Here is a 20,361-nt window from a genome sequence, read left to right on the forward strand (position 1 = left end):
ACTTCAAAGGTGAATCAACCGCGATTAGCTGAATTTACCACTGTACACAAAACACGCACGCTATTTCTAGATTTCCACGTTTCCAGAGGGCGCCGCCATCTTGTGTAAAAGTAATTGTAGAGCTAGATGCTCGATGAAAGTTCCGGATTGAACAATGAAATTCAAGAATCAAACATTTGAAAATAACAACGATTTTAAAATGTGAAATGAAATGAAACGAAATAAGAACCAAAATTGTTTAAAAACTAAAACAATTTAAACAATTTATTACTCAAATAACGTATGGTAGATGTTATGAACAGCGACGAGGAAACGTATGCAATGATCACAGGCACTCGAGGCCAGGATATTATTTTTTAAACGTTGATTTTTGTTTTAGCACTCATGACTGACGTTATTTAAACGAAATATCAGCAGAATTCAAGTTTATGTGCCGGTTGACAAATCCGAGGTCCACGGTCATTAAAAATACACAAGGCAAGCAACTCCAGATTTTAAAAAATCGACCCCTCGCTTGGAAACTGGCTCAAAAAAAGTAGTTATGATAAGTTCCTTGTAAAACAATATGTATCCGTAGGTAGTGTGTATATTTACCTTTTATTTGGTGCATAACATTACAGGCAACGAGAAATTCACAATACGTACATGAGATTAACATCTCAATAATCGGAGATTTTATCGTCCATGTAATTATCTTTGACGGAAGTAACATGCCATTTCAAGGGCGGTCACTCCGACTTTTTGGGAGAGGAGTTCCGGATAGCACTATACCAGTGAACAGGTAAGAAAGGTTCCGATGTCATTACGCGCGTAACTTCAAAATAGATATTTTTATTTCTACAAATACATTTGCGGGGATGGAAAAATAATGGCTGGGCAAAGAAAGTCCACAGTTGCCAACTCGGATACAATATCATGGTAAGGGATTATACAGAATGCATCAAATTTCAATCAAGCTGGCGGTAATGAGAATTTTTTTTCAAAAAAAAAATAGAAAAAAAAAATCATGCAGATAATGAAAAAAGGGCGCAATTTATGAAAAATATCGTGGGGGAAATATATTAACTTAGAAATTGGAAATTAAATGATTTTTTTCTATTTTTTTTTTAAATGCCCAGCCATTATTTTTCCATCCCCGCAAATGTATTTGTAGAAATAAAAATATCTATTTTGAAGTTACGCGCGTAATGACATCGGAACCTTTCTTACCTGTTCACTGGTATAGTGCTATCCGGAACTCCTCTCCCAAAAAGTCGGAGTGACCGCCCTTGAAATGGCATGTTACTTCCGTCAAAGATAATTACATGGACGATAAAATCTCCGATTATTGAGATGTTAATCTCATGTACGTATTGTGAATTTCTCGTTGCCTGTAATGTTATGCACCAAATAAAAGGTAAATATACACACTACCTACGGATACATATTGTTTTACAAGGAACTTATCATAACTACTTTTTTTGAGCCAGTTTCCAAGCGAGGGGTCGATTTTTTAAAATCTGGAGTTGCTTGCCTTGTGTATTTTTAATGACCGTGGACCTCGGATTTGTCAACCGGCACATAAACTTGAATTCTGCTGATATTTCGTTTAAATAACGTCAGTCATGAGTGCTAAAACAAAAATCAACGTTTAAAAAATAATATCCTGGCCTCGAGTGCCTGTGGCAATGATAGGATATTGAGAGAGTCATGCTACGTGGAATATTGGTGATCTGCTTGGTAATGTTAAACAACGACGAAGATAATTTTGATTACATTACCATCTCGTATCGAAACGTCACACATCTCCTAAATTACTGTTATTGAAGAACATATATAAAAAAATGTCACATAAGTTTTAAACAATTTAACTGAATTGTATACCTCGGACTACATACTTAACATACATATTCTCTTGGTTACGTTCCATATCAAACATTTGACTTTGATGTCGATTTACATATTTAAATGAGTCGAAAAGGATAATTTGAGCGATGTTAAAGATTAAAAGAAATTAGGGATAGTATATAAGAAATGAGGTAGTACATTTGAAATAAGGTAGTATATTAGAAATAAGGTAGTATATTAGAAATAAGGTAGTACATTAGAAATAAGGTAGTACATAAGAAATAAGGTAGTACATTAGAAATAAGGTAGTATATTAGAAATAAGGTAGTACATTAGAAATAAGGTAGTACATTAGAAATAAGGTAGTATATTAGAAATAAGGTAGTACATTAGAAATAAGGTAGTATATTAGAAATAAGGTAGTACATTAGAAATAAGGTAGTACATTAGAAATAACGTAGTACATTAAAAATAAGGTAGTACATAAGAAATAAGGTAGTACATTAGAAATAAGGTAGTGCATTAGAAATAAGGTAGTACATTAGAAATAAGGTAGTACATAAGAAATAAGGTAGTACATTAGAAATAAGGTAGTATATTAGAAATAAGGTAGTACATAAGAAATAAGGTAGTACATTAGAAATAAGGTAGTATATTAGAAATAAGGTAGTATATTAGAAATAAGGTAGTACATTAGAAATAACGTAGTACATTAGAAATAAGGTAGTACATAAGAAATAAGGTAGTACATTAGAAATAAGGTAGTACATAAGAAATAAGGTAGTACATTAGAAATAAGGTAGTACATTAGAAATAAGGTAGTACATAAGAAATATGGTAGTACATTAGAAATAAGGTAGTATATTAGAAATAAGGTAGTACATTAGAAATAAGGTAGTACATTAGAAATAAGGTAGTATATTAGAAATAAGGTAGTACATTAGAAATAAGGTAGTACATTAGAAATAAGGTAGTATATTAGAAATAAGGTAGTATATTAGAAATAAGGTAGTACATTAGAAATAAGGTAGTACATAAGAAATAAGGTAGTACATTAGAAATAAGGTAGTACATTAGAAATAAGGTAGTACATAAGAAATATGGTAGTACATTAGAAATAAGGTAGTATATTAGAAATAAGGTAGTACATTAGAAATAAGGTAGTACATTAGAAATAAGGTAGTATATTAGAAATAAGGTAGTACATTAGAAATAAGGTAGTACATTAGAAATAAGGTAGTATATTAGAAATAAGGTAGTATATTAGAAATAAGGTAGTACATTAGAAATAAGGTAGTACATTAGAAATAAGGTAGTACATAAGAAATAAGGTAGTATATTAGAAATAAGGTAGTACATTAGAAATAAGGTAGTATATTAGAAATAAGGTAGTACATTAGAAATAAGGTAGTATATTAGAAATAAGGCATTAGAAATCAGAATGTAGTATATTAGGAGTGATATTTGTTATGTTTATTTAAAACTTTGAATGTGCTCTGTCTCAGGGCTAGATTTATTCTTTTTCAATATCAGGAAGAAGTCTTCATTCTGAAAACGACGATATAGATGACTGGAAACAGGAGACCTATTTTCGGAATATTGCTTAAAGCTTATCTTACCTAAATTTAGATTCAATGTAAAATAAGATGAAGAATTCCAAATCACATGACATGACACTTAATGAATAACAGTCATGATACATTTCACGAATACTTCGAACTTTTTACACAGGTGACTATAAGGATAGAAGTTTTCATCTACTACACAACCAGACGGAGATTTAAGTATAAACAGACGATTACATACGACAGCAGGAATCGGATTTCTTCTCAAAATTTTGATGTAGCTAAATTTCCATTTGTTGTCAGATGTCCCATTGTTTTGACTGTTTTACCACTGATTCGTTTAATCATAACCCATACATTTTTGGTGGATGTATTAGAATTTAATTTGGACACATAAGATCTCCAAGGCAATTTTTTGTGTTAGCATATAACATGTAGACTTTTGCCCTAATAATTTTTATAGTTGTTTAAGCTATCGCTTGTGGGATTGTTTTTAAATAGCCTCAAATCGGTTTTCCTATTAAATATGATATTACATTCATCATACAATACAATCAATAATATGTTACATTCATCATACAATACAATCAATAATATGTTACATTCATCGTACAATACAATCAATAATATGTTACATTCATCGTACAATACAATCAATAATATGTTACATTCATCGTACAATACAATCAATAATATGTTACATTCATCGTACAATACAATCAATAATATGTTACATTCATCGTACAATACAATCAATAATATGTCACATTCATCGTACAATACAATCAATAATATGTTATATTCATCACACAATACAATCAATAATATGTTATATTCATCACACAATACAATCAATAATATGTCACATTCATCGTACAATACAATCAATAATATGTCACATTCATCGTACAATACAATCAATAATATGTCATATTCATCATACAATACAATCAATAATATGACATATTCATCGTACAATACAATCAATAATATGTTATATTCATCATACAATACAATCAATAATATGTCACATTCATCATACAATACAATCAATAATATGTCATATTCATCGTACAATACAATCAATAATATGTCATATTCATCGTACAATACAATCAATAATATGTCATATTCATCGTACAATACAATCAATAATATGTCATATTCATCATACAATACAATCAATAATATGTCATATTCATCGTAAAATACAACTAATAATATGTTATATTCATCACACAATACAATCAATAATATGTCATATTCATCGTACAATACAATAATATGTTATATTCATCACACAATACAATCAATAATATGTTATATTAATCGTACAATACAATCAATAATATGTTATATTAATCGTACAATACAATCTATATAAGATTACATTCATTGTTTCTTCCCCTCAGGACGGTCTGCAATAAGCTCACTGATTAGCCCGTGATAACCTGTCTGCAACGCATGATCGGCAGAAGCGCTCTTCTGAGGAACACTGGAACGATCGAAAACCCGAAGTGTCAAGGTAAGACAGCCATAAGCTCAGACAGCCTTGGAGGGGTCCATGAAGTGAAGTTACTAGTTTTATACCGGAAAAGGACAAGAAGGAAGCTATAATCCATCAAAACCGCCTGAAACCGTCCGAGGATCACGAGTTTCCACTATGTCTCAGGAGAAATAGAAACCAAACACTTGTTGAGATTTAGTCGGTAGACAGCAAGGACATGTAGATCTACAAACTGTTTGGAATTTACCGGGGACTCGCTGTGGAATTCCGGACGTCTCTTCCAAAGCCAAAGCTGGCAGGTGAATCTTCTGCAGATAGGATCTCAATAGGCGCTGTCTCAGTCATCAAGATAGGAAGAGTATGAATCCAACTAGATTTAAGGGCAGATAGAGAAGGATGCTTAAGTACGTTGCAGAATACAGCTAGATACTGGACGATGAGTCAGGTAGGCCAAACAGGGACATTCACTATTTGAAGCTTCTCGAGTTTGAAAGAAAACGGAGATGAATGTAGTAAAATGGACGTTCCTTGCCGTAGTTTTTGCATGATTTGGATGATGTAAATACCGAGATGCTCGGGTGCAGGTCGGCCACTGCATGACGTTAGCGAGAGATTCTTTGTTAGTGTTAGTCTACAGTTTAGCGCATCATTGAACACACGGGTTTTCACAGCTCCAGTCACTGCCGTTTTTGTAGATCATTATAACCTGTTTAAGGTTATAACAATATCACCATTCTTGAAGTAATGTATCAAATAATGGAGTTTGCAATGTTTTTAGGCATAACAAATCTTCTATATCATCCAGATATAAAAATGGGGAGTGGTTTTCTCTCAGTTTTACCCCGACATAACTTTTGAAAAAATATCAGTCAAATCATTACTTGTTTTTATAAATAGGCAATGGCACGGCATGTACTTGTTTAAAATACTATCAATACCCGGCGCGTTATTATTTCAAGGTGAACGATAGCTTGTCTAACTTCATCTACAGTTTCTTACTATTAGGTATGAAATCAAATATATTTTCACTCATATTAGCGATATCAAATTCATCGTCTTCCTCATCAGAGTTCTTCAATACTCACAAAACTCGTCCAAAGTAATGTTGACGTCATAATTGTCATTTGTAGTTTTATTCAACTTATCTAAAATATCCCAAATTTTCATAGGATTACATTTCGATGTATTCCCTATTTGGTTCTCAATGTTAATTCTCTATTTAGGTATCATAATGTTTAAAGATTTTCCCTATTCTATAGACCTCTTATTGATAAATGCTCTATTATTATCTGCTTTATGATTTCCGTATATACATATAAGGTACGAAGGTACACCCTTTCTTATGGCATTCAGCAGTAAATTATGTCTTATCATCAGAGACTTTATTTGACATGGACATGGAATATTTGTCCGTCATTTATCTCAGACTTTCAGAAAGAAGTTTTGTTGACAAAACATTAAGTGCACCGTGTGTAAGATTCAGTTTATCAATAGAACTATCTTGTACATGGTGTATGAAATATTTTTTTTCTTCTTCTCGTTTTTCCAAGCTACATATATATAGTGTATATTCTTACCTTGGCTTTGACCTTGACAAGTAGTCACGTTGAGACTGCCATCCAACCACGAAACCCGAAAAAAACCTACAATGGATGTCGGATGTTGTTGGATTAAAATTAATAACTTAAAATCCATTTACAAATTGGAACTTCTCGGATTAGGTAATCAGTGTTTTTATTTACATATTGATCTTTACTGCGGACTAGCTAATTCTAAGTCCGAGTCTTTACAAACTCTACTATTAGCTGTATACCACCCATAATCGTTAGGTCTAGATGAGCACGGACTAAAACGGTGTAATGGAACATTTAACAATGTCAATTTTTCATGTTCTTGCAAAATGATCATACAATATATCAATTTGATCACTGTCAATAACATCAAAGAGATCATTGTCTGGTATATCGTAATACAGACGTTGCCCAGCTTTGCCATTTGAATCACCTATTAACATGATGTTGCTAACATTAAATTGAAGCCCATGCAACTCATTTTCAATTCCATTAAACACATCACCTAAAGGTACGTCATTTGCACGACTGGTTATGGTTTTTAGATAATTTAACACCTTGAACGTATTCGGGACGAATTTTCTAAAATTGATTCAACTTTCTTTTATAGATAATAACTATGACGCCAGATTTTTTTCTTATTACTTGATCGATTTTTCATGAAATGGGAGAAACTTTTTGGTAGTTTGGATTCAATGCCAGACATTCAAAAAAGTTATCATTACTCGGGTGTTAGCGACACCATTGTTTCCATGTAGTCCAATAGCGTCTCTAAGTACGGCGACCAGTTGTTCCACGCGGAACAATGTTGCGCGGCTTATCCTGTTGCTGATCAAAATGGCGATCGATTTGACGACAGCATACGAGAAGGTTGACTTTCTGATGACTCAGCGGGTAGCGGTGTAGTACAGGGCTGCACGCCGATGTAGAGCTTGTCAGCTCTGATTTTACCATGTTGTTTGGTCGTTGACTTCGGCTGAAAACTGTTCGTTGACGTAAATTCATGTTTGCCCTTTAGTTTAATAGGAACTGATTTTAGCACCATCTCACGGTCCTTTTCGTTTCAACTTTAGCGACAACAGTTCTAGGCTTTCGGTTTAACCATGGGCGTTACCGATGAACGGCACTAAATTTGATATTAGACTCGATGTCTTTACGAATGGCTTATCATATCCTATGCACCGAGGATTAGCTTTGCCTTTCAACAAAACATGAATAATAATAATAAAAAAAAAAAAACAAAAAACAAAAAAAATAGGAAAACATGTTTCTGTAATACATTCCAGAGGTTAACGAATAATTACATTTTCTATCATTTAAACTTAATATCTTAATTGTAACGGTAACTCTAACTGAATTTTGATATTTTGATTTTGTACACAGAAACACTATTTTATTATTGTAACGTCGTGTAACGCACTGAAAGATTCAGGATACAATATTGCAAGATAAATCTTGACGCACTCTTTTTATTTGCTCATTCAAGGTTGGCAACCCATGAAGGCTTATAACTCTACTTTAAGCCTTACTCAATTGACCTTTACCATGCTCTCACAAAACCTAATGTTAGTCATTCGATATTCCTAAAATTGACACAAACTTTTACTTTACTTGAAACATATCGCCTTATTTTTTAATTTTCACTTCGTTACTTGGATTTTATGATAGAGTTAAGTTATTTTTTTTTGTTTACCAAATAAAGGTGATATATTAGATATATAGACCCATACTCTGTAGCCTCCGAACCAAGTATCAAGGTGCTCTGCTTTTAACTTATGATAAATATTAATGTACCTTGAATCCAAATTATCAAAACACTCTACACGGAAAGAAACTTTTGAAATATAATTTTTCTGTAGTCTTAATATGCAGATTATCCTTTATAAAGATCCGTCACGAAATCTAGAATATGTTAATTAAATTATGTGTTAAACCAAAACTTGCCAGCTAGATAAAGTAAAATTTCAGTTGTAAAAGTTATCTAGTGGGTTCTTTTATCGGTTTTGCTTCAAATGTTTCATTTTTGTTTATATATTTTCCCCAGTTACTATTAACCGAAGCAATAAAAAGAAATATGCATTTGTCATATAACTAGATAAAGCAGTACTGGCGTTTCCAAGATAAATCGTGTACATTATGGAAAATTAATCGAAAAGCTGGCGTTCATAATCCATACCTGTGGTGTATATCGGTCGAGATTTCATAAGCCCACTGTATCTCAGCTTCTACATCAACCCATTATGAACCCGTGAAGTTGTTGTTAACCCATCTGGTATAGATCCCTTTGTCCTGGAATACAAAGAAAACATAGGGAAACATTTATTTTGTGAGGAGGAATAGTAAAAGTGAGTTGAAAAAATTAATATAGATAACGAAGAACGAACTTAAACATTCAGAATTCTCCGTCACTATAGCTATAGTTAGTAAGTCGTATTTATTTTTCTGTTTGTAAATCTTCCACTCTTACACATTGGGCTAATTTTCTGCCATAGTTTATATATACTTCTCCCTGTCCTTATTTAAACCATGATATTGGTTACCGCGTCATGAAGAAACTATATCCGACTGATTTTAATGCTGACTCGTCATGGTCCTCATTACATCAAGTTTGCGAATCTTGATCCTCGGTGAACTTATTCAGGAATTACCATAATTCCATGTGCACTTTAAAACGGACCGTGATCATGATCTCAACTATTCTTGATACTTCGATCATTGTCACAGCTGTTCTTGTATCAAGTAAACAGGAAAGGACTCTGTGATAGCGTGTTTCATATTTCATTATGGTTAGAATAAAAAAGGGGGAAAACCACAAGTTTAATGCACAAACAATTTATGAAAAATATCTTAAGTATGGTCGAATTGGTCCCAGGTCAATCACTCTCCAAAACTCTCACCCTAGAAAATTTCTGTTTCTGTGGAAAAGTTCAAAATCGGCTGCAATCTTAAATGGGAACGAAAGTAGAAACACATTAGAATTGTAATTTTGAAAGTGGTAAGACCAAATAAGTAATTATGAAGTTGAAAAAAATACAGGGCTCTCCCATAGGAGTTGCCTTAGTGGTGGGGTAAGTTGTACCGATTAAATGTTTATGTCTGACCGGACCCGCCTGATGTAGCATGTATAGATCATATTTCGTTCATGCCAAATGGGAAGCAAGTTTGAAGCTGGTTGATCCAATATCGTTCCTTACTGATATTTTTTCGTAAGGTGACCATTCCAATTGGTGATGTGTGTACCAGGGTTACCAGCACTGTTCAATTTTCAGAGGAGATAAAAAGTCCCAATCGCTTGGGAACTCGCTGCGTAAACCTGCTGTATCTCTATATCTTCTTCAGTATCCTGTCGGTGGAGCTATTGACCTTTTGAGCAAGTAATTTATCAATGTAAAAAAATCGTTTTAAAAAAAATTTCCCCATGGAAATGATGTGATAGCATGTTTCATAGTTCATTGGAGGAAGTTGATCAAGTTACTACCCACTTTCTCTCTTAAAATCTAATATCAAAACACTTACACACTCGCGTAATAAATCTAAGGCAGCATGAAACGACTAATTTTCTAAACTCAATTGACATAACAGAACAATACATTGAATGATAACTTTGTGAACAAGAACCGGCTTGCCCTGATGGTTTAACTGTTATGTATCCCAAAAGGAAACAGCAAATGTCCATATTCAATACGGAAATGATGTATTTTGAAATGAAGCTTGTTTAGCGCGATCAATACAAGAAAACATTTTTCAAGATTGGAATGTGTTGATACTTATTTAACAATGACAACAAATTGCATGAAATTGTAATTCTTGTATGCTAATTTTCTGTGTCAAGTCTGGTTACGATGGTATCTGGTTACCAAATAATCTTTCCGGAATGAACTTTTAACACTATTTTATAATAAAACATCATCTTCATAGCCATAAGGCGGCAAACCTAAAACAAAAGCCTAGAAAGTTATTCAAGACATACAAAGTCAGGACACTATATAATAACCTGACGGCAAAGGGGATGGGATGGCTTATGTGTTGTGATAAGTTATCAGTGAATAGAATGAGCTGTATGCTTCAGTGATTTGTCGTAATTAAACTTCGTTTATTCGTCCTGACGAAGGCTAATCAACATATAATGTACATTTCTCAACCGATTTTAATCTATTCCTGTTTTAACATAAAACCGTGACGTTTCCTTTAGCTAGTGATACCAAATACATCAAAAAGAGAGTATGCTACCTGTGCGTTTTATTGCACGTGCACAGTTAATCTAGTAAATGATTATTGTATTTTCTTGTTACAACACGATAAGAATTTATATGAAACCGTGTGCATGTCTCGTGTGTAAAATTCACTAACTGGAATATACTAACTGTTTATGTGGTTTATTAGGATTGAAGATCAGATCACACACAAAAAAGCGTTCTCCAAATGGTATGGTAAACTTTAAAGCTAATGATAAGGTGCGAACGATAATAAGCAGTTTATCTTGAGTATCATAGTTACAAGCGTAATAATATCAGGTTGTATTCTTCAAGAGAAGCGAAAATAATAGCCTCCAAAACTTCACTGCTGGAGCATTAAACAATGAAATAAGATAAAACTAACCACTTTCACAAATACCTTGATAGCTACATTTTATAGTTTTCTCTATGGCTAATTGCGGCTCGGTAGATACTCTCATGTTGCATGGTTATGCAGACGCCTTCTAACAAGATATAACTTTTCATGGACATGGTTTATCTGGTGTAACGTGTAAACATGATGATCTGTTACACGTTTCGACGAAATACACTTTTTGTAAATGCCCGAACAAGCCAGCAGAACCAGCGAAACACCATGAGACGGCATATTCAGAAATTCCCTCGCAAGAACAAATAAAATGATGATGGAAACGCTGATGTTTCGTTTTTCCAGTTAAGGTTATGTATGAGCGCTGGTGATTACTAATATGCTGATGGGCTCACTAACCAACTAAGCTCAATAGCTACGCGAATTATATATCAACCAGTGACAGTCGGCTAAGTAAAAATCCTTATCAGACTCATCGGTGCTTGCTTCATTCACAGCAATAAGTCGATAATCAAATATAAGTTTCCATTATTTCTAAGTAACTTGATATCACTCTAAGCACATGGTTTCAACCGCATGATTCGTGTGAAAGGTGAAATAATGGACGATTGGAACAGATAAAAGAATCCAGTAATTAAGTGCGTCAATTTAATGTTCAGCTTGGGAACTAGACAAGGTTATCTTAGACAATAAACAAAATAAAAAGGAAAATATTTTATACAGAATCATATAATCTTTTCAACACAATAATCAAAGCCCATTGTTCCTAATGGAATATCGATTCTATTTGCCAATAGCAATCAAGGACTCGTCAGTAGTACAACGACGACTAGTACGTAAAACATTGAATATTAAGTTTCTAGAACTGTCACAACACGCTCATTGATACAGCAGAGTCCTGTAAAGTCTCTTTCACTGTCACACAACGCAATGATGGAACAGGAACCCGGAAAGCATCTTCCACTGTCACAAAACGCTCAATGATCGAGCATGGTCCTGGAAAGTCCCTACCATTGTCACAAAACGCTCAATGATGGAGCGTGGGCCTGGAAAGTGTCTTCCACTGTCAAACAACGTAAAGTGATCGAAAATAAGATTGCTAACAGGCGAGCATTTCGGTGGTAGACAATCGTAATTTGTTATCGCTTTATCCGAAGCATATTGTTTGATGGGTCATTTTCAAATGCCATATGTAGTTTTGAGTTTGTCCCTATTACATAACATATTTGGGACTGATAGAAAGGCAAACAGGTGGCCATCTTGGTTTCTCACAGTATTGTTATCGCTATTTCTGGAGAAGGACAGGATAGATCCCTCTCAAAATTCATTGGCAGGTTTGCCTGGGTACCTGATTAAGAATAATGCAATATGCGACTGTTTAACGAACTGCCCAGCGGCCATCTTGGTTTTCAATGGTCGTACGTCGTTTACGTTATTTCTGGAATATTTTGTGAAAGATCATTCCAGCAAGTGACACATAGTTTTGTCTATGTCCCTAGTTGTGCATATTTTGAAATGATCCGAAGAACAAGAAGGCAGCCTGTCGGCCATTTTCTGTTTTCCACAGTTATAGTTTGTTATGGCTGCTTATTGATTTGTCGTAATTTAACTTCGTTTATTCGTCCTGACGAAGGCTAATCAACATATAATGTACATATCTCAACCGATTTTAATCTATTCCTGTTTTAACATAAAACCGTGACGTTTCCTTTAGCTAGTGATACCAAATACATCAAAAAGAGAGTATGCTACCTGTGCGTTTTATTGCACGTGCACAGTTAATCTAGTAAATGATTATTGTATTTTCTTGTTACAACACGATAAGAATTTATATGAAACCGTGTGCATGTCTCGTGTGTAAAATTCACTAACTGGAATATACTAACTGTTTATGTGGTTTATTAGGATTGAAGATCAGATCACACACAAAAAAAGCGTTCTACAAATGGTATGGTAAACTTTAAAGCTAATGATAAGGTGCGAACGATAATAAGCAGTTTATCTTGAGTATCATAGTTACAAGCGTAATAATATCAGGTTGTATTCTTCAAGAGAAGCGAAAATTATAGCCTCCAAAACTTCACTGCTGGAGCATTAAACAATGAAATAAGATATAACTAACCACTTTCACAAATACCTTGATAGCTACATTTTATAGTTTTCTCTATGGCTAATTGCAGCTCGGTAGATACTCTCATGTTGCATGGTTATGCAGACGCCCTCTAACAAGATATAACTTTTCATGGACATGGTTTATCTGGTGTAACGTGTAAACATGATGATCTGATACACGTTTCGACGAAATACACTTTTTGTAAATGCCCGAACAAGCCAGCGGAACCAGCGAAACACCATGAGACGGCATATTCAGAAAGTCCCTCGTAAGAACAAATAAAATGATGATGGAAACGCTGATGTTTCGTTTTTCCAGTTAAGGTTATGTATGAGCGCTGGTGATTACTAATATGCTGATGGGCTCACTAACCAACTAAGCTCAATAGCTACGCGAATTATATATCAACCAGCGACAGTCGGCTAAGTAAAAATCCTTATCAGACTCATCGGTGCTTGCTTCATTCACAGCAATAAGTCGATAATCAAATATAAGTTTCCATTATTTCTAAGTAACTTAATATCACTCTAAGCACATGGTTTCAACCGCATGATTCGTGTGAAAGGTGAAATAATGGACGATTGGAACAGATAAAAGAATCCAGTAATTAAGTGCGTCAATTTAATGTTCAGCTTGGGAACTAGACAAGGTTATCTTAGACAATAAACAAAATAAAAAGGAAAATATTTTATACAGAATCATATAAAAATTCATTGGCAGGTTTGCCTGGGTACCTGATTAAGAATAATGCAATATGCGACTGTTTAACGAACTGCCCAGCGGCCATCTTGGTTTTCAATGGTCGTACGTCGTTTACGTTATTTCTGGAATATTTTGTGAAAGATCATTCCAGCAAGTGACACATAGTTTTGTCTATGTCCCTAGTTGTGCATATTTTGAAATGATCCGAAGAACAAGAAGGCAGCCTGTTTTCCACAGTTATAGTTTGTTATGGCTGCTTATTGATATGTACTGAATTTTATTAAAATTTTGATAGAGCCGAAGTCAATGAGGATCTTTTATTACAAAATATGTGAAAAGTCCATATCCAAGAATTTTGTTTCCGTGATTTCATATTAATGGGGGTATAACGCTATGACACAACATTTAAATATTTTCTCTATGTCGTCACATATAACGCTCATTCCATGTCATGTAGCAATGGTGTGCAAGTAGCATGAATATCTCATGCTCACGACTTGAGCAGAAAAGGCAATAATAGGGATTTTTCATATCGAAAGCATGTGCGAACAGGTTCAGTGGCATTAAAACGGTGCCATTGCACCAAATTCCTCTTTATCTCAAAAGTTAATTAATGAATAAATTTTTTGTCGTTTTGCACATTGTTAACGAATGTTAAAGACAAGTAAAACAAAGACGACCAGCTTGACTTTTCTATTAAAATGCACCATAACTTTTGCCTTTATTAGTTATTGTCTGTAAAACGTTATTTGCTTACGGCCCACCATTTAGTATAAATGATTTGATGTCGTAAAGTTTATGTGGCAAGTGGGATTCATTGATTACATGTTGCAATTTGCTAATTGTTCTGTATATGAAAGGGGAGGTCCATTAATTGCGTCGATCGTTGTTAACTTATAAATTAATTGTTCCGTCTCCTTGGTAGTTACTTGATTCGTGTACTCTAGCTGAGTAATATTGAAGATTTTACCGTCCTTTCTGTTTATTTACAAACTGTTCAATAGCGCTTATGTTGACAGTAGTGACCCCATGCCAACAGGACATATGGTCCAGTGGCAATAACAGATTTATTGGGCCATCATCTTTCTAGATCCTAATCTCGAATTGTCGTCATTTTTTGGATATGAATGGGATCAGGGGATATTTTCGGAAACAAGTACAGTTCATGCTGCTTGAATTAATCAGATTTAATTTGATTTGTTGACGATCACATGGATCAATGTGAAATTCACTAAGGTGAAACCTCATTTCCGACACCAGTTTTACATCTGACATGTCCATTACACCGGATAAATTGGTAGACATTTGGTAAAGCCGAGCATTTCATCATGATATCTGTACACATTGTACGGTATACATATTTAGATAAGAATTCTAGCGCATGTACGTATAGGCCAGGGAGAGGGCATCACAAGTTATGACAGGTCACTTGTCATCGCACGATCCGTTATACGGTCATTCTCTTGAAGTCTATACAATGACTGATAGGAACATTTTACATAAATTAGTTTGTTCCATATATTTCATTGAAAAAGAAGTTAATTTCTGATTTCTGGCAGGCTTTAAAGTTTACATAAGACCGAGGGCCGGGGCATAAATGGAAAAATAACTAATTCTTTCTACTCTTAATTCTGTAACATCATAGGGTAAACGGACTTGCATTTGTGAAAACGATGATTTGGACTCTGTTGCGAGCAGAAGAGAGTCCTGTTGGGGTACTGTCGTCTAATTTCGTGTCACTCTCGTCACTACAGTTACAACTGGAATCTAACCATCAGTCGATCAGTTTTCATATTTAGTAATTTTATTAAGATACAATAACAAATTCCAGAAGCAACCGGCAGTCCGAGGATGTAAAGCTTAGCATGCCTTACTTTCCAAGTATTCTTGTTTAAACCATGTTGACGTTGAGTCATGAACATGCACATGTTCTATATCAGGCCCTTCACACGAACCCCATACTTCGCTTGTATATAGGACTATCACAGTCATTTCCGCATCCAGATAGAAAACCAATGTATAATTTAGAGATTCAGGATGTTAATGCATTTTCAAATATATTTTCAGTTTTTAGCAGAATTCTTAACGTTTGATTTCATTGCATCAAATGACTACAGTGGATAAATTAGAATAAGTAGTTGACATTCTATCCTGAAAAAGATATATATATATACAAACAATATATATATACAAACCATGGAAAATTGACGGATGTCGTCGATGAAGCAGAACACACTTACCCTTCTGGAACAAGTAGTCTTATTCTTCTATTTTCTATTTTCGGGAGTTTCCGTACATTCAATTTAATTATGATTATTTAAAAGTATACCAAACCGACTTCTTGTTCATGAAGACAAATACGATCATACCTTTAAAATTTCAATTTCATTACGTATCACTTTCGGAAATGTAGTATAATTAGCGCATTTAATATTTAAAGTTTTATTGATAGCGTGCCTATATCCGTTCTATATGATAGCTTTTGTGATTATATGCTTATCTCCTGCTCGATTCCTTACTTTTCGCTGGGCAGACCTGATTATTTCACATCTTTCTTAGTCGGATAAATAGTTAATCTGTAACTTGCTTCATCCATCAATAAGTCCACACAATGTGGAGCTCTATTTTGGATGTTGATATGGGAACATAGACATTGATCCGTGTAATAATGAACGTCATATTTACTCTGAATCTAGGTCATTACAAGACTTATAATTGATTAGTAACGCCATGGCTTATGTAATTTTCATTGAAACGCTTAAGAAGTGAAACATCTGAAAACCAGTGTTATATTCAGAGCTTTGACCATATAGTTGGACCTAACGGAAATCAAATTACAACAGGAAATTTTAAAATGGTTTAAACTTGATTTGATCAAAATAGCTTCGTCAAATATTTGACAAACAGAACTTGTACATGATTTAATCTCATGTCAGACCACAAATGGCGTACATATGTATACTTTAAGAATGAGATAACTTGTGAGTATCCAATAAATTGTATCGATATGTGGGATTCAAATAACAACGGAAATCAAATAAAGATAATGCTATTGACGCTGTTGTAAATGATGTGATGCTCTGTTGTCTCAGTCTCTTATTAGCATAGTCGACCGCCTTCATTGAAGTACTTTTGTACTTAAACTTGTTGATATCGGTATGACTAAATTTTTCGAAGCGCAGATACTTATCTTTTTCACAGTCGTACACAGTCATTGTCACGATTGTGAGGAGTCTGTTTTCAAGGTAATGAATAATGAAATAAGAAATGTTGTACATATTGTACCAGTTAAAACCACACAGTCCTGATGGTACATTTTACATTGACAGACCAATAATTATTAATCACAATATAATACCACATGAACGTGGTAACTCGTATATATTCATCAGAACAGGAAATCAAAGATACAACATACTCTTCTATATCAGCTGCTTATCTCGATCTTTTCCTACAATCAACATGGACAGCTTTCGGACAAGTTGTATGGTAAACGTGATGATTTCAATTTCTCAACGGAGAATTTTCCATTTCTGTTTCTGTCTGTTCCCATTGTCACGATTTTCGTGCAAGAAGTCTTCAACTGACAGACAAACTTGTAACACGAGGGTTTAAATGATGCAAGCTGATGAATATTATGGGGACGTTTCATGGTCGCCATAGTTATCTTATTGAGAAATAGTCTATTTCTTTGTGTGACATGAAGCTGGATGTATTTGATGCTCGTTAGTTTGCCTGTTGGTACCTTTGTTGTATGCCTTGTTCTCATTTGGGATTGACCAAAGCTTACATGGCTTACTCATCCGGAATACCTTGTCTTGTTAGCCTTGCACTTTTGTATACTAGGGCTATATTGAGGTTGTGAGGAGAAGGGTTATGATTAAAGCTGTTTGAACTAGGGTTATAATGAGGTTGTCTGGAATATGGTCATTTAAGGTTGTTTAGACAAGGGTCATATTGACGTTGTGTGAACTAGGACTTCATTTAGTAGGTTGAAGTTATATTGAGGTTGTATGGATATGAGTTACATTGGGATTGTATGGACTAGGCTGGGTCACATCAATACTGTATATGAAATGGTTACACGTGCTTACTTAGAATAATTGCTCATAATGAGGATGTTAAGGTTGACCGTCAATGTTGTAATTGTCTTGTCTAAATTAGAAAATGACATCAGATGTATTGATTAAATGTCAATATCAAGATCATGTTGTCTAAATAAGAAAATGGCATCAATAAACATTAAATCATTAAATAACCAATGAACGTCACCTGCAGGTCTCTTTGTAAACATAGGAATGACATACATTCTCATCTATCCTTTAAAGGGACTAAATTGAATTTGGAGAAATATCGTTTTTTTTTTTAATTTTTCACCAAAAAATTAACAACTCATTGGAATGCTTAGATTATCATTTTTTATTGGACTGCATTGACTTGATCTGTCTACTAGAGAAATGTTTTATTATCTTCATCTTTTACCTTTTCTGAAACTGTTGAGATAAAATTCTACAACATCTGAAAGATGTTGGTCTATATTATAGAACATGTCTAATCATTTTAATCTTTTGTGATAATATCACCATTTAAGATTTTTAGCAGTTGTCTTGACCTTTTCGTTTGTTTGATATTATTTCCATTTTGGATCGCTGTGTGTTTCACCAGGCCCTAATGTCATTTTATGTGTTGACGGGCTATCAAGATAGTAATTATGATAATAATAACAATATTCACAGATAACTGAACCCAAAGCCTTTCTCACAGGGCAAACGCTTAACTACTGGCCAAAAGTAAAGTAGTGTCCAAGGAAACATATCTTATTATTGGAAGGGACTAAATGGCTAGATTTCCTTATTTTTACAACACCCAAACTAACGAGCATCAAATACGTCCAGCTTCAGGTCATACATGAGATCGCCATGGCGACCATAAAACTTGCCCAAAATTTTTATTAACCTGCATCTTTTGAACCCTTGAATTCAGCAGTAGGTTTGCTAATAATCTGCTGGAAGACATTACCACCAGACACAACGAAAACGTTGTCAACCAGAAACTCGATCATTTTTTATGATTTCGTCCTCCGTATGTTACTTCTTTGAAAGATGTTTGAATGCTATAGTGCTTTTTATCAGTTATGAAATGAAAAATTGACTATTTAGTCCCTTTAAACTCTTTGTTGAATATGTTGAAGAGAAGAGGAGATGTTCATTTAAGGTAGAGCTAATTACTTGATCACTAAATTTACTTGTATTGAATATTGACAGCTCGGAATTGCATACTGACTGAATTTGTTTGACCTAAAGGTTTACATTGGGGTTTCAAGGAATTGTATTTCCGATATGGATTTCAAGTTCACATAGGGGTTATGATTTTTCAAGTTTCAGCTTCGGGTAGTGCACAACTTACAACAGTAACTTTGCAGTGTCCTACATAATAATGTAGTTGTGGTATAGAAAACGTCACAATAACAAACCGCAATCTTCATGCAAAACAGTTTGTAGCCTAAATCAGTTTACTGTATTTATTCAATATGCAGCTCGTCTTTAATTCATGCTGTAGTTTAAGTTTAAGAGGATGGATGCTGAAAAATACGTTGCAATAGAAACTTAAAAAAGAGGGACTACTCAATATGTTTAAGGTCATTTTTCAAGGAATTGCATATCGTTCCATCTAGGTTTAAATCCACTCCACGTCATAGCGATTGCCACATTCTGAAGAATCAACTGTCTCACAACAGGTAATTAAGCCAAGATGGACGACTTAGCAACATTTGTTATTTAATCAGCGCATTCATTGGCGTTAACGGACGTAATTGGCTATAAGTTCTTCACAACGATCACTATTGACGCTATGTTGACCATTCATCTTCGTCTGGCATGATTTTGTCTGGACCTTGAATATACGAGACCGAAACTACAATCTATATGGGAAGCCTAGTATGCTCTCGACATGAATAAACGGTAGAGCTCCTTTACACATTAAGCATAGCTTAGGTAGGAATACAATTCTATATACATATATGATTACATATATAACAGTGTTAATATTGATTGCAGAAGGAAGTCTGGGGTATCGATAAAACATCGTAAATTCTAAAGCTGTTTCCCCCATAAAGTCCTGACCTGGCCTCATTACAGACACTCGATTCGCTCTCGAAATGAGCTTCTCAACAAAACTGTTTATTCGGGGTTGCCATTCAAAAGCTTGGACCAAGATCCAGTTTATCAGTCCGCACTGTCATAGAAGTAATTTCGCGAACCATGATTCACGGATTATGAATGACGGTTCCCTCTACTTGCACTCGTGAACAACGGTGGCCAATATTTACTTACATCAGCACGTCAAAATAATCTCTATATTGCAATATGACAGTTTTGTACTTCTACTAATCAAATGCATTGTAATTATCAGACTTGTTGAAGTCTACTTCCCTTAGAGATTACTCTGGTGTGGTAAGTCACCACATATTTGAGAAAATATTAAACAGTTCACGCAAAACTCAGCCAATTTGAA

The sequence above is a fragment of the Ylistrum balloti genome, unplaced genomic scaffold, assembly GCF_031769215.1.
Source record: "Ylistrum balloti isolate Yb309-2 unplaced genomic scaffold, AGI_CSIRO_Ybal_v1 Utg370974, whole genome shotgun sequence".
NCBI lineage: Eukaryota > Metazoa > Mollusca > Bivalvia > Pectinida > Pectinidae > Ylistrum > Ylistrum balloti.